This window comes from Lytechinus pictus, chromosome 3 (assembly GCF_037042905.1).
Source record: "Lytechinus pictus isolate F3 Inbred chromosome 3, Lp3.0, whole genome shotgun sequence".
Classification (NCBI taxonomy): Eukaryota; Metazoa; Echinodermata; class Echinoidea; order Temnopleuroida; family Toxopneustidae; genus Lytechinus; species Lytechinus pictus.
In genome coordinates, this window is record NC_087247.1 from 68386224 (window position 1) to 68398583 (window position 12360).

The following is a 12360-nucleotide window of genomic DNA, read 5'->3' on the forward strand; positions in this document are numbered from 1 at the left end:
GTAAAAAATTAATGAAATCTCATTTTCTCAGAAAATTGAAAATGGTTTTTACTGTAGTTTTCGTATATCAATATACAAATCATTTCACACCCGATCATGAATAGAAACAAAATTAAGTCATCAGGAACCATACGAAATTTGAAATTCATGCACTTTATATTACATAACATATGGGGCAGCTGCTCGTTTATGACGTCACTCACAAATCCAAAACTTTGAATTCTAATAACTTTCTTAATCTTTCACGGATTTTCCTCAAACCTTTGGCAATATTTTTAATTATTTTTTCTGCTATTTTTACAACAAACTTTTCTTCAGGGTGAACTTCCCCTTTAAGAGGGACTGGTGAACATTTCTTATGCACTAAGCCACCCCCGATGAACGTTTTGGTCTATTTACCACAAGAAATTTTCACCAGTTCTGTTGTATTGGGTGAAGGTTTCTGGCTAAGGACTGCACAGAAAAGAAGAGGACACTCCCAATCTCACCCTGATTGGTCAAATCTGCTCTCTGAGTGTGTGACTAAGAACCAATAGCAAAGCTTCATTCAGCCCAGTAGGCATGCAATGTGTGCACTTGCCATATACTCTGTGCATAGAGCTATGCTCTGTGCGTGTGTATTGAAAGGGTATGCTTGAAAGCTGGCTACCGATTTGTGTAGATGTCTGTCATGTGGTTGGTGTGGGCTGTTACAGACAGTTTGAGCATGGACCTATTACGGTACGTGATAGGCCCATGGTTTGAGCCAGGATAAATAATCACACTGGACTTTGTGGAAATAATCTTGGGATTCTAGCTGTCTTTCCCTCAGTTTGGCCAACTTTTGATACATCTCTTTTCAAAGAAAGAGTGCTGAATCATCAGGTATATCATCAAACTAATATTTTTTACTTATTTTTTTTTTTTACATGTTTGGATGATAAAAATTGATTTGTCATTTAAAAATGTAGTAAACTTTTTGAATTTCTAAAAGTATAATTCTACTTATTTTTTTGTTTTTTGAATTAATGATTTGTTCTGCATTCAGCACTGGTAAAAATATTTATGTTTTATGTAAATTACTACAATTTGACATACCATTGCACTGAGATGATTCTACAAATTTTTAATACATGTAATTTAATTACTGGTAGGAGTTTCTCAATATAGAATGAGACAAAAAAAATGTATCCATTCATAGAATATGATGGATACTACAATATGATTCTCATATTGTAGTCAACCTTTACTTTTGACAGGCTTTGACTCTAAACATGTAGGCTCAAATGTTTTATCTGCATTCAAAGGGCATATGAATGACGGACCTCATTAAAGAATGATAATAATATATTTTGTTAATTTGGTTACAAGAGTTATAACATTTGATGCAACAGATAAAAAGTCATTATTTTAACAACATTGATTGTCTTCAGCAATATTGAAATATTGTCATTGATTAACACTTTGGTTTTCATAGCAGGTAGTACTAGGAAAGATTTTTGGAATGATTAATGCAACCAGAAAATTTATTCTTTTGGGAAGCATTCATTGAACTGAGCATTAAATATATGCTGAATTTGGATGGTACCATTTATATGTTAAGATAGTTTGGATACGGATCTTTGTTGATCCATACAGCAACTTTAGTAGCTCCATGGCAGGATCAATCTCTGATGAGGAATGTGAATAGTAGCCACTGATGACAAATATCATGTGCACCTCAAGCTTTTGTTGAAGTATTGGTTGATTACCTTACAAATGTTTTTCAGCTTGATTGAAAACTGAAATTTCATCTTATTTATGATTTGAAAATTTGATAACACAGAGTGATCCTTGAATATTAGATAATGATCCATAACTTTAATACACCCCTGTACCTTCACTACCTTGTCATATGTAAATACATTATGGTTTAGTTACATTGGTGCAACTGAACCGTTACATGGAGTAGTTTCCAGGTTAAAAAAAAGTCACAAAAGGGCCGTCTGCACCATCCCGAGTTTTCAAATTAGCGCGCTATTTCTGATCCGGCAAATTATCCCGATCTGAACAATCTCGAGATTATTTGCAATGGAGACGCAATTATCGCACTAGTTTGTAGGATTAATCTCGAGATTGCAATCCCAAGTCAACTTGGGATTATTTGCAAAATAGCGCGATATTTTACAAATTATCGCGCTAATTCGTAGATGCAGACGCACTCGGGATTATTTATTCAAGGCGTCAAATCATAATGCATCGATGCCTCGCTCGAGCAGGAATCGCTCTTGCGATGGTGGAGACAGGGTTTCTTGAATCTCGAGATTAATCGCGAAGAGGGCTGATCGGGCTAAAATCTCGAGATTGAGCAAACTCGGGATGGTGCAGCACCGCCTAAAGAAAAGAATGAATTTTTTGAAGAGGTTATCACTAATCCATGTTTTTCTGGCTCTAGTGGTATTCAATCTTGATGTCTGCTCAATGGAGGGATTATTTCTGTATCATTAGTTAGTACCAGTAGTCTTTTTGTCGGCTAGTTTGATCGCCTAAAGCTTTTGTGATGTGTGTTATTTTAGGGGATTGTGTTCTTTTGTGATGGATAATACTTTCAGGAAGTCTGTGCAGTAGTGAGGAATGATTTGGAAATCAGCTTTATATCATTTTTCACTAGCTCAGACATTTTTTTTATTGGTTTAGAGTTGAAGACATTGAAACAGAAATAGGTAATGGATTATTAAGTGAAGCTAGAGCAAGGGATTATTGAAACATGCCAATGAGAAACAAAATGAAAAAAAAATCAATATAGAAAGAAGAACCAAACAGATAGAAGTTGAGAAGAAAGAAAGAAAATAGGTACCATTAAGATATATCATATCATATTTTGAAGTGTTCAGGTATTTGTATTTTATTTAATCCGTACAACAAATATAATTCATAAAGACTGGTAAGAACACAATTCTTCACGTTTGTTCCAGCTGTTTAAGTACCGTATGTCAGATTTTTGATGGATAGCAAATATGAATGTACCATTCTGTATGGGTTTCTGGTAATGCTGCAGTCACATTTTCCCTCTGGTGTCCCTACGAGAAGAAAACAGCAGTTTTGTTCATTTTTATTCAAACCATCTATATGTAGCTGGTACAAAATGTTAAAACGGTTGTTTTCCACTCATTGTGCTACTGCTGTAGGGGAAATGTGACTGCACAATAGTGTGATTGAACACAATCATGTACATTACAAAGCCTTGATGAACTTCTGAAGATGTTACCTACATGTACATAATTTAAATATTAATGTAAAGATATCCGAGCATCATATGTTATTATATATCTACAATGTAGCAGGTTGAACTTGCTTGGCTAATCATGCACTTGCATATGTTTGTCTGTCATATTGAATAGATTTAAGGTGGACCAAAGAATAGTTTTCAAAATATGAAAAGGACCATTACACATGAAAGAAACTGTTATCCTCGCTTGTTTACCTGTTTGTGTCTCTTTTGGATGTAGTCTGTTTTGACTATGATTTGTTCCCAGAATAATCAATGTATGTAAACCAGATTTATTGGTTTGATCATGTCTGTCCATGGAAGCCTAAATCAATTTCCATTCTTAATAATGTAATGATGAAGTTGGTATCTTTGTTCATTGAAAAAAGTTTCTTTTATTTGTGTTAATTACATAAAGCATTTGAGAATTACCTTGAATTCAGTTCATTCAAATAAGTGATTTTGAAGGTGTCATTTCTATTTTAAGAATCCTTTGAAACGAAGGGATAATCTAGACTCTGTTTTTTTTTCTTTATTCTGATTTTAAATAAGTACATGTATAAAGATAGTGCTGTTTATTTCACTGCACGAAGCTCCAAGTCTAAATCTACATATTGAATCACCTTTTGTACAAACTGCTTTGGAGTGTTTTATGATGGCTTTTAGAGCAAGAGTACACAGGTGATAAAATTTTCTCTGTCCCCATTGAATTTTTGATTGATATTTGATTTGCCAAATTGGACTTGCTAGTGTTAAATTAGTCTGTGCTTTGTTATCACTGTTCATTTCAATATATTCCCATGAATCTGTAGGCTTGACAAGTTGTACCAAGCACACATGGTTATATCACGTACACATTTACAAGTACTTGGTTATTTTATGTAAGAATCCATGTTATGCAGTGAGTATGAAATGAAAACATCTACATTATTATGTTTAATTTTGTTTCATTTATGTAATCAAATAACAGTTTATTTGTGGTTGCTATAGTCTGTGCTTTGGTCAGTTTTGTTTTGATATTGTCTGGTTGAATTCCTTGTTTGCCATGCTAACATACAAAAACAAAGAATTGTGAAAACTTTTGACAGGATGTGGTATGAAGTATTATAATTTGTTGTTAGGTCGTCTCCATGCGTTGATTGTACTATTAAGATTTCCATTTGTTTAGATTGTGGCTTGTCAGAGATGGTAGGTCCATCCTTCTTTGGCCTACTTGACAGAACATCAGTGTATTATTGACAAGCTGAAAATCAGTCTTTTTGAGCAAGATTATTGATGAGGCAGGGGGAAAATTACGAGGGTGCTCAGGGCACCCCCCCCCTCCTGAAATGCTTAAGAGCCATAGAAAATGAAAACTCTAATTATCATTCACTGCAATGTTGCAGATATAAGGAGGTTGTCAAATGTAGTCCCAGAAAATTAAGTTATTATTCATTAAAAATTTGAACATGTAATTTTTTTTTTCTTTAATTTGCTCTGAAGCACCTTGAACTTCTTATTAAGATGGAAAGTGCTTTATAGAAATCTTATGTATTATTTAAAAAGTTTTTTTATTTTCAAATTAAATCCTATTCCTTGTGTCAACAACTCTTGAATCTTTGCTACTGCTTGAGATTAAGACTTACTTAGAATTGAGCTGATAGGAAGGTTGGTTGCACTCTGTGGTTAGGAGCCCTAGAGGAAGGGTCAGTAATAGAATAAAAGAGAACAATCTTAACAAAATCAATCTATTGACTACATATGTAGTAAGCTGCCTTGCTCGAATAATAGAGATGGTCAACCCTTTTGCACTTACTTTACCCTTCCTCAAAGAAACGGATGGATCTTAGGTGAGATAATCAGCTTTGGTATCCTAAATGTCTCTTGAGAGGTGCTTCTTTGTGAAGTTTTTTTTTCTTGGTTCAGCTCCCTTGAAAGCACCAGTGAGTCACTCTTATACTTGCCTTTATTCAAAGATGTGTATAAATTATGCTGCTTTATGAAGCCGAAATGGAAAATAGACAAGCTGAAAAGATGAAGTTTGTAGAGTGTTTATATGCAACAATTAACAAATAATGCTGTGTTTTGCTTTATAACTCCTACTTTGATGTTTTGTATGTTGTTATTCGTGCTAGTTATGGTTTAAAAACCACTAACAAGATTATAACCATAAATTTAAGGCAGTTTTAAAATTCAGGACTACTTTCAAAGTCAATGCATAGATTTTTTTAGTAAGGGATACCCATCCTATTCTGAGTTTGCACCATCTTATGTTACTTAGGCCGTGTTTATGCTTCCACTTTTCAGGCCAGAATCAGCGTTTCCAAACGTGATTAGTCCAAAACACGGTTGCGTCCATGCTTACTGTCATTTAAACGCTGTTTCAAAACGCCGATCGTAAACTCACAAAAAGGTGCGTTTGTAAACATCGTTTGACCAGAATCAGGCTTTCTGGGGAAGTATAAACAGAATCACGATCGTAAACGTGTTTAAATGACGTCATTTGGTACATGCTTCCGGTGAGATGAAAATCCGCTGGCAAATACAGTCGCATTGCTCCATGGTCGCATGTTACCTCCACGGAATTACCTCTCATCTCCCTTGTTTTGCATGTGTAGTACTATTACTAGTATTAATCTTCCAATTTGTCATCACGATGAACGTTGAGGGATTTACACCAAAAAACCTGGAACATGAGTTATAATGAGGCATCGCCAGATGCCCCAGTAGCATAAACAAATAGATATTTTATTATATTGTATACTTAATATTTTTTATTTTTTCTTACTATTATCCTAAACATGGTGGAAATTATATGGCTATATCAAGAAGCTCTATGCAATGACTAAAATATCGGAAATTGGTCGAGGTTTATATAACAGCTAGTCGACGTACCTTCCCCATAACAACACTCGGAAAATAAACTTTCGAAAAAGGGCGCGCCCAATTTGACCTCGCTTTCCTTCTCAACGAAAATTATGATGTGAAGCCAGCTGGAGATCGTGATTTCGCCTCTGAAAAGTTAAGCATAAACAGCACTCCCAGAACCACGTTTACGATCGGCGTTTTGAATCGCAATGGAAGCATAAACACACCCTTAGTTATCTGTCATCAAATTATCTTACGCTTCCTTCATCCCTTGCTTCCAACCCTATACCAGCTCAGATACTTCTGGTATTTTAAGTGGAGCACATCATGTCTGCTGATTGAAAGTCCATGTTGAATCCCTTCATCTCGGTCTCTGGCTGGAGCTTCTTCTCACTTCCTCGCTGAATTGGGAAGTTTGAAATGTCTTATTTATTTCTCCAGAAGATCTTACAGTCTGGTGGTGACAGAATGGGTGCAATGGGTGCATGGTCCAAGTTAAATATCAGAGAAACTGTGATAGACACCTTTCTCACTACCTTCCTAAAACGAGTTGAGTGGAAACTAGTTTAACAAGTAGTGAGAACGGTCAAAGCGATCTTGGAAGCGATCTTCCAAACTGGTTCATAAAACCACCTCGCCGTGTAGTTTTTAAGATCGCTTTGCCTCGTTAAATTGGTTTTAGAGTAATTGAGGACACAACCATTCTCTTCGCACATTTTGAGCGCGCTCCTCTACACACTGTGTGTAGAATGCCTATGATACGGTTTCGAATTTCGTGTGAAACATGTCACCCCACTGAGGGTGATCTCATAGCAACAAGATCGCTTTACGTGAAGTGATTTTGAAAACCACTTTCGGGTGATCAAATGGGAACGCTAGCAAAGCCATTCCCCAAACTGGTTTCCTGAACCGGTTTCCTGTAAACTAGTTTTAGAAAGCGTAATGAGAACGGGGTCATATGGAGTTTGAGCTATGGAAACTTATGTACATTGATCACAGAAGTAGTGCTTTAGCAGCGACCTTGCTCTGAAACTTAAATTCATTAGCACAAATTTAGCTTCCTTTCATGGATGTAATGTTTACTATTACATGTAGCTTAGGGTGTGTTTATGCTTCCATTGCGAGGACAGAATCAACGTTTTCAAACGTCGATTCAAAACGCCGATCGTAAACGTGGTTCTGGGAGTGCTGTTTATGCTTCACTTTTCAGAGGCGAAATCACAAACTCCAGCTGGCTTCGCATCGTAATTTTCGTTGAGCAGGAAAGCGAGGTCAAATTGGGCGCGCCCTTTTTCGAAAGTTTTTTTTCCGAGAGTTGTTATGGGGAAGGTACGTTGACTGTTATTTAAACATCGAACAAATTCCGATATTTTAGTCATTGCATGGAGCTACTTGACATAGCCTTTTAATTTCCACCATGGTGAGGATAATAGTGAGAAAAAATAAAGAATATTAAAGTATACATAAAAAAATAATAAAACATCTATTTGTTTATGGGCATCTGGCGATGTCTCCTCATTATAAGAACATGTTCCAGGTTTTTTTTTGTAAATCCCTCAACATTCATCATGATGACAAATTGGAAGAGTATAGTGATAATACTTAAATCAATTATCACACATGCAAATGTAACAAGGGAGATGAGAGGTAATTCCGTGGAGGTAACATGCGACCATGGAGCAATGCGACTGTATTTGCCCGCGGATTTTCATCTCATCGGAAGCATGCACCAAATGACGTCATTTAAACACGTTTACGATCGTGGTTCTGTTTATACTTCCCCAGAAAGCCTGATTCTGGTCAAACGACGTTTACAAACGCACCTTTTTGTGAGTTTATGATCGGCGTTTTGAAACAGCGTTTAAATGAAAGTAAGCATGGACACAACCGTGTTTTGGACTAATCACGTTTGGAAACGCTGATTCTGGCCTGAAAAGTGGAAGCATAAACACGGCCTTATTCTGTTTGCTTGAACTTGCACATTGTAAGATCATCTTGGGGTGTTTCCAGTATTCTTTTAAAAAGTTTAAATTCCACCTTGAAAATGACTGAACTCCAATTAAACCACTCTTTGAAAAAAAATATAACGCCAAAGACATTTCATGGGTGAACTGATTTTGAAAATGTATTTACATGACATATTTCCGGCAGTAAGTCTTTACAAAGATGTTTTGATCATTTGGTGTTCGACAAGGTAAAATCAATATTTGATTATCAAAGAGGGGAAGTATGAAAGAATAGATTATCACAGAGCAGTATATTTGCTCTCTGGTAATATCAGAACTTATGTTCTTGAGAATTTCTTTGCTTCTATTATTAACAAATTTATTCAACTGTGATTGAAGTACATGTAAAAATGCATAGTATTTATTTTAAAACTCTTGTTTTATTTTTCTATTTTCTCCAGGCTACATATGATGAAGATAATGGATGGACAGCTGGAAGTGAAATATAATTGAAGTGCTTTGAATTGATGAAAAAACAAAAGTGCTCAAGATGGGTCCAAAGTTACGCAAGAAGATCCTCATTCTAGGGAGCTCTATTCTCTTTACTATCTTCACAATTCAGTTGACAGGTTTCAACATTTTGAGAGATGATGAGGACTCTCTGAAGTTCACTAACAATGCCTTGCCCACTAATGGAAAGTTCAGAACTTTTGTTCCATCCAAAGGAGATCATAAGAGAAACTTGCTTCATGCCAGCAAACAGGGAAAGGAAGAGATTGGTTTTGATAGTAAAGATACCAGAAGAACCTTACAAGATATTAGAACAGCAGATGATATCAAAGGACACCCAAGGTTAGGTGATGAGACTTCCCTGAAACAAGATGCATTTCAGGGAATTAGAAATGTAACAGTTGCCATGACAACAAAACTCCAGTTTGAGAATATGTTTCCATCACTGCTGGAAGAGGAGAGGTGTCCGTTATGTTATGGAACCACCAAATGTGACCAGATCTATGCTGGTAATATCTCCTTCCATGTTGGAAGTGTGAACTTGAGTGAGCCTCATGCCATCAAAGGTACATGGGGAGACCGCAGGATTGTTGGGAAGAGGTTAGTCTCAAGAGAGATGTTTCAGAGATTGGAGAAGATCATTTGTAACCAGTCTCATGTGGATCTAAAGAAGTCATGTGAGGTCAATGCTGCAGCTACCAATAGCTGGATGTCTAAGGGTTCTGCTCTCAACAGGGTACACAAACTTCACCAAGAAGTTTATGAAAATCATCTTATTGCAATCAGGTTGGTATCATAAGAATATCAAAGTTTTCTCTTTTTAAACTTGTCTTTTCTTGGAATGACATCTACCTCCAAATAACGTATTTGAATTAGAGTGAACGTATCCTTGATGACAGTCAGGAGAGGGATCCCCCCCATCACTGCCCATCTTTGGTTTATAAACATTAAATGGGAAGTTGCGATCTTACAACCATGTAACAAATGTAGGACCTACCTACCAAGTGGAAAATAATCAAATTTGAGTGCATCATGTATGTGGTCCAATGTCAAATGCATTTGACAAAATTGGAACATGTACTGTCTGAAAAATAAGTGGATGTGGGCAAAGTGAACAAGTTTGTTGCACATATACAAGTAAAAACATTATTAATCCAGTAATGTCCAACTAAGTAAATATACCACATTCGAAGAGGGCACTTTTGGACAGAATTGGCACCCTGTGTTTGGTTAAAAGTCTCTAGAAATAATTGTCAGTTGCTTTGGGGAATTTCAGATAATCTCATTTCAATAATCAATTCAGATTGCTCAACAATTCCTGATGATTGCTAATGTTAGAGATGTGTAGACCAAAAACTTGAAAAATATACAAAATGAGATAGCAATTTTGGCCTACAACTTGTAAATACCAGATATCGACTATTTTACTTATTAATGGTAGTGATTTTTCTTTTTTACCTGAATGCTAAGAAGGCATGAATGCTTGCAAGCAATAAATGTGTATTTCATTAATTTTCTTTCCTCTTTGCTGGTCACTTTAATGATGCCCAGAAAGTAGATTTGAAATTACAGTCCACATATGTGATTTTATGATGCCTTTTTATAAAGGAAAGTATACCCTGATTGTAAAATGACTTTTATAAGGCAGTATAACTTGTAGATTATATTTCATGCATGGGAACCATATTCTATTCATGAATAATAATAATTCATGAATAATAATAATTCATGAATATAACGTATACATTGAATATAGTCCAGTGAGCGATAGGAGACACATCTGTAAAGTGTCACTTTATATAGACAAAACATCCTTCATAGAGGACAAGCTTTTGTCTTGAACTTGAATGAAAAATTCAGTGACTCAGTGTTGTTTGGCTCACAGGGCTGCCTGTGCAATCTACCAGTATGTTAGGCAAGTTAAGGCTGTTCCAAATTAAGGATATGAATGTAATGGAATATGATGTTTGCTGTTTGTTTTGGGGTTGTAGCTTGGTCTATGGGACAAATGTGACAAGGGAAAGATTCTGATCTTTAATTCATATTTCTATTGATCAATGAGATAGTTGAGTTGGAGGTTGGGATACCTTCTGATTGGACAGAGCTGTGGGTACATGAAGAAATCAAGAGATTTGCTATTAAGCATTTGTCCATTCCTGGACAGATGTTCCCTGCTTTCTGGACCTTACTCTTTGATTCGTTTCAATTCATTTCCATCTTCAGGATACTGATCCTGCAACCAGTTACAACACTTCATAGGTTCCTTCTTCATGAGGGACCTAAATACAGGCAACAATATCAAAAGTCTGGCTGGATATTTGGTTTGCATCTTGATCAATACCACCCAAATTATCGCTTTATTATCATAGTCTATTTATATGGAAAACTGTCCATTGCATGTGTTTGTATTTTCCTTAAATTGTCGATTCATAAGGTGGTTTCAAACCGCCTCGATCACAAGAATCCCCGTTAAATTACGAGAACATTTTTAGGCTAAAAAATACCCATTAATTATTCCTGCATTCACACCGCCCCGAAACATACCCTTCGGGATAAATTCCTGAAGTTAGGAGCATGCGCAGTATGGTCTAATAAGCAGGCAAGGCGCGAGATTCAAAACCACTAGCCCAGCAGCCACCCACGGCGCCCGCGCCCAACGACATGCTGGGCTAAAAGTTCCTGTAAATTGCTTTCACATTGCCAAAATACCTGGGACCTTGGAAAAATCCCCGCGAAAGTTCTCGTAATTTCGCCAAGTACCTACTATTTAGCGGGTATTTTCTTTCGGGGAAATTACGCGTAGTTTGCTTTCACATTACCAAAATACCTGGTATTTTCTGATCGGGGTTAATTTCCCAATCAGAGAATACCTGGAACTGACGAACTTCGAGGCGGTCTGAAACCACCTATTGAGGTAAAAAGGGAATCCATGGTGAATTCACTTTAAGAGAGCTTAGTGAGCATACCAATGGTGCATGTAGCTTCTGAGAAAGCCGCAACCAGTCCTTGTTTACCTTAGGTGGACCCTTTCCCATGAGGCCCTCCATAAGTGGTCCAAGTCCCCCTTCAATAGGCCCATTGACCCCAATTTGGATGGGTTAAACCACCTGGGTTATTGTCGACCAATTAGGACCTGTCATTCATGTAAGAAATATGGAATGGTGCAGAAGGCATTTATGTCTGGTTCCAATTTAAGAAGATTTTAGTTAAAAGAAAGGTGTTAAGAAGAAGAGAAAGACAAAAAGGCTGCATTGGATTATGGAAGATTCGTGTCCCATTTCATGCACCAGTAAGATTGCCAATATGGTATTGAAAAAAAGCGGGCTAATGACTAGTAATAGAATTTTAATAAGCCACCATATCATTAGGAAGAAATAACAAAATCAACAATAGAAAATGAAAGAAAAACATGAAATTAATATGTAGCTACCGACATGAATGAATTATTATTATTTTCTTTCGTTACTTCTGAGCAGTTACATATTTTCTACCAGAATCATTTTTGTCTCGCCCACCAGTGGTGAAAGCGAGACTTATATTCCTTTCATAAACCCAATAAAACACAATTATGCGGGCAATGCGGCTAATAGCAGCATAATTTGGTCGTAAAATCAGAGGAGGACAAGAGTTATCCGCATTATTCTGATGCTGCTATTATCCGCATAATAGCGGCATCGGGACAAGATTTTGAGTTTATGAACGTATTTCCAAATAATGCGGATAATTGCCATGGTGCGGTCACAAGGTCACCCTTTTCCAACACAACCGCATTGGAGGGGGCGTGTCCAGTTGTCATGACGATTATCGGCCTTTTTCAGGACGGGCGCTCGT

At 36.6% G+C, this 12360-nt stretch overlaps 1 long non-coding RNA gene across 1 annotated transcript; it reads left to right on the plus strand.

Annotated features, from left to right (window-relative positions):
• The first annotated feature begins 657 nt into the window (after window positions 1-657).
• LOC129256778 (uncharacterized) lies at window positions 658-9087 on the plus strand. The gene is made up of 2 exons (XR_010293157.1): window positions 658-864; window positions 8481-9087. It is a non-coding gene; the product is annotated as an uncharacterized LOC129256778 (long non-coding RNA).
• Window positions 9088-12360: the final 3273 nt, after the last annotated feature.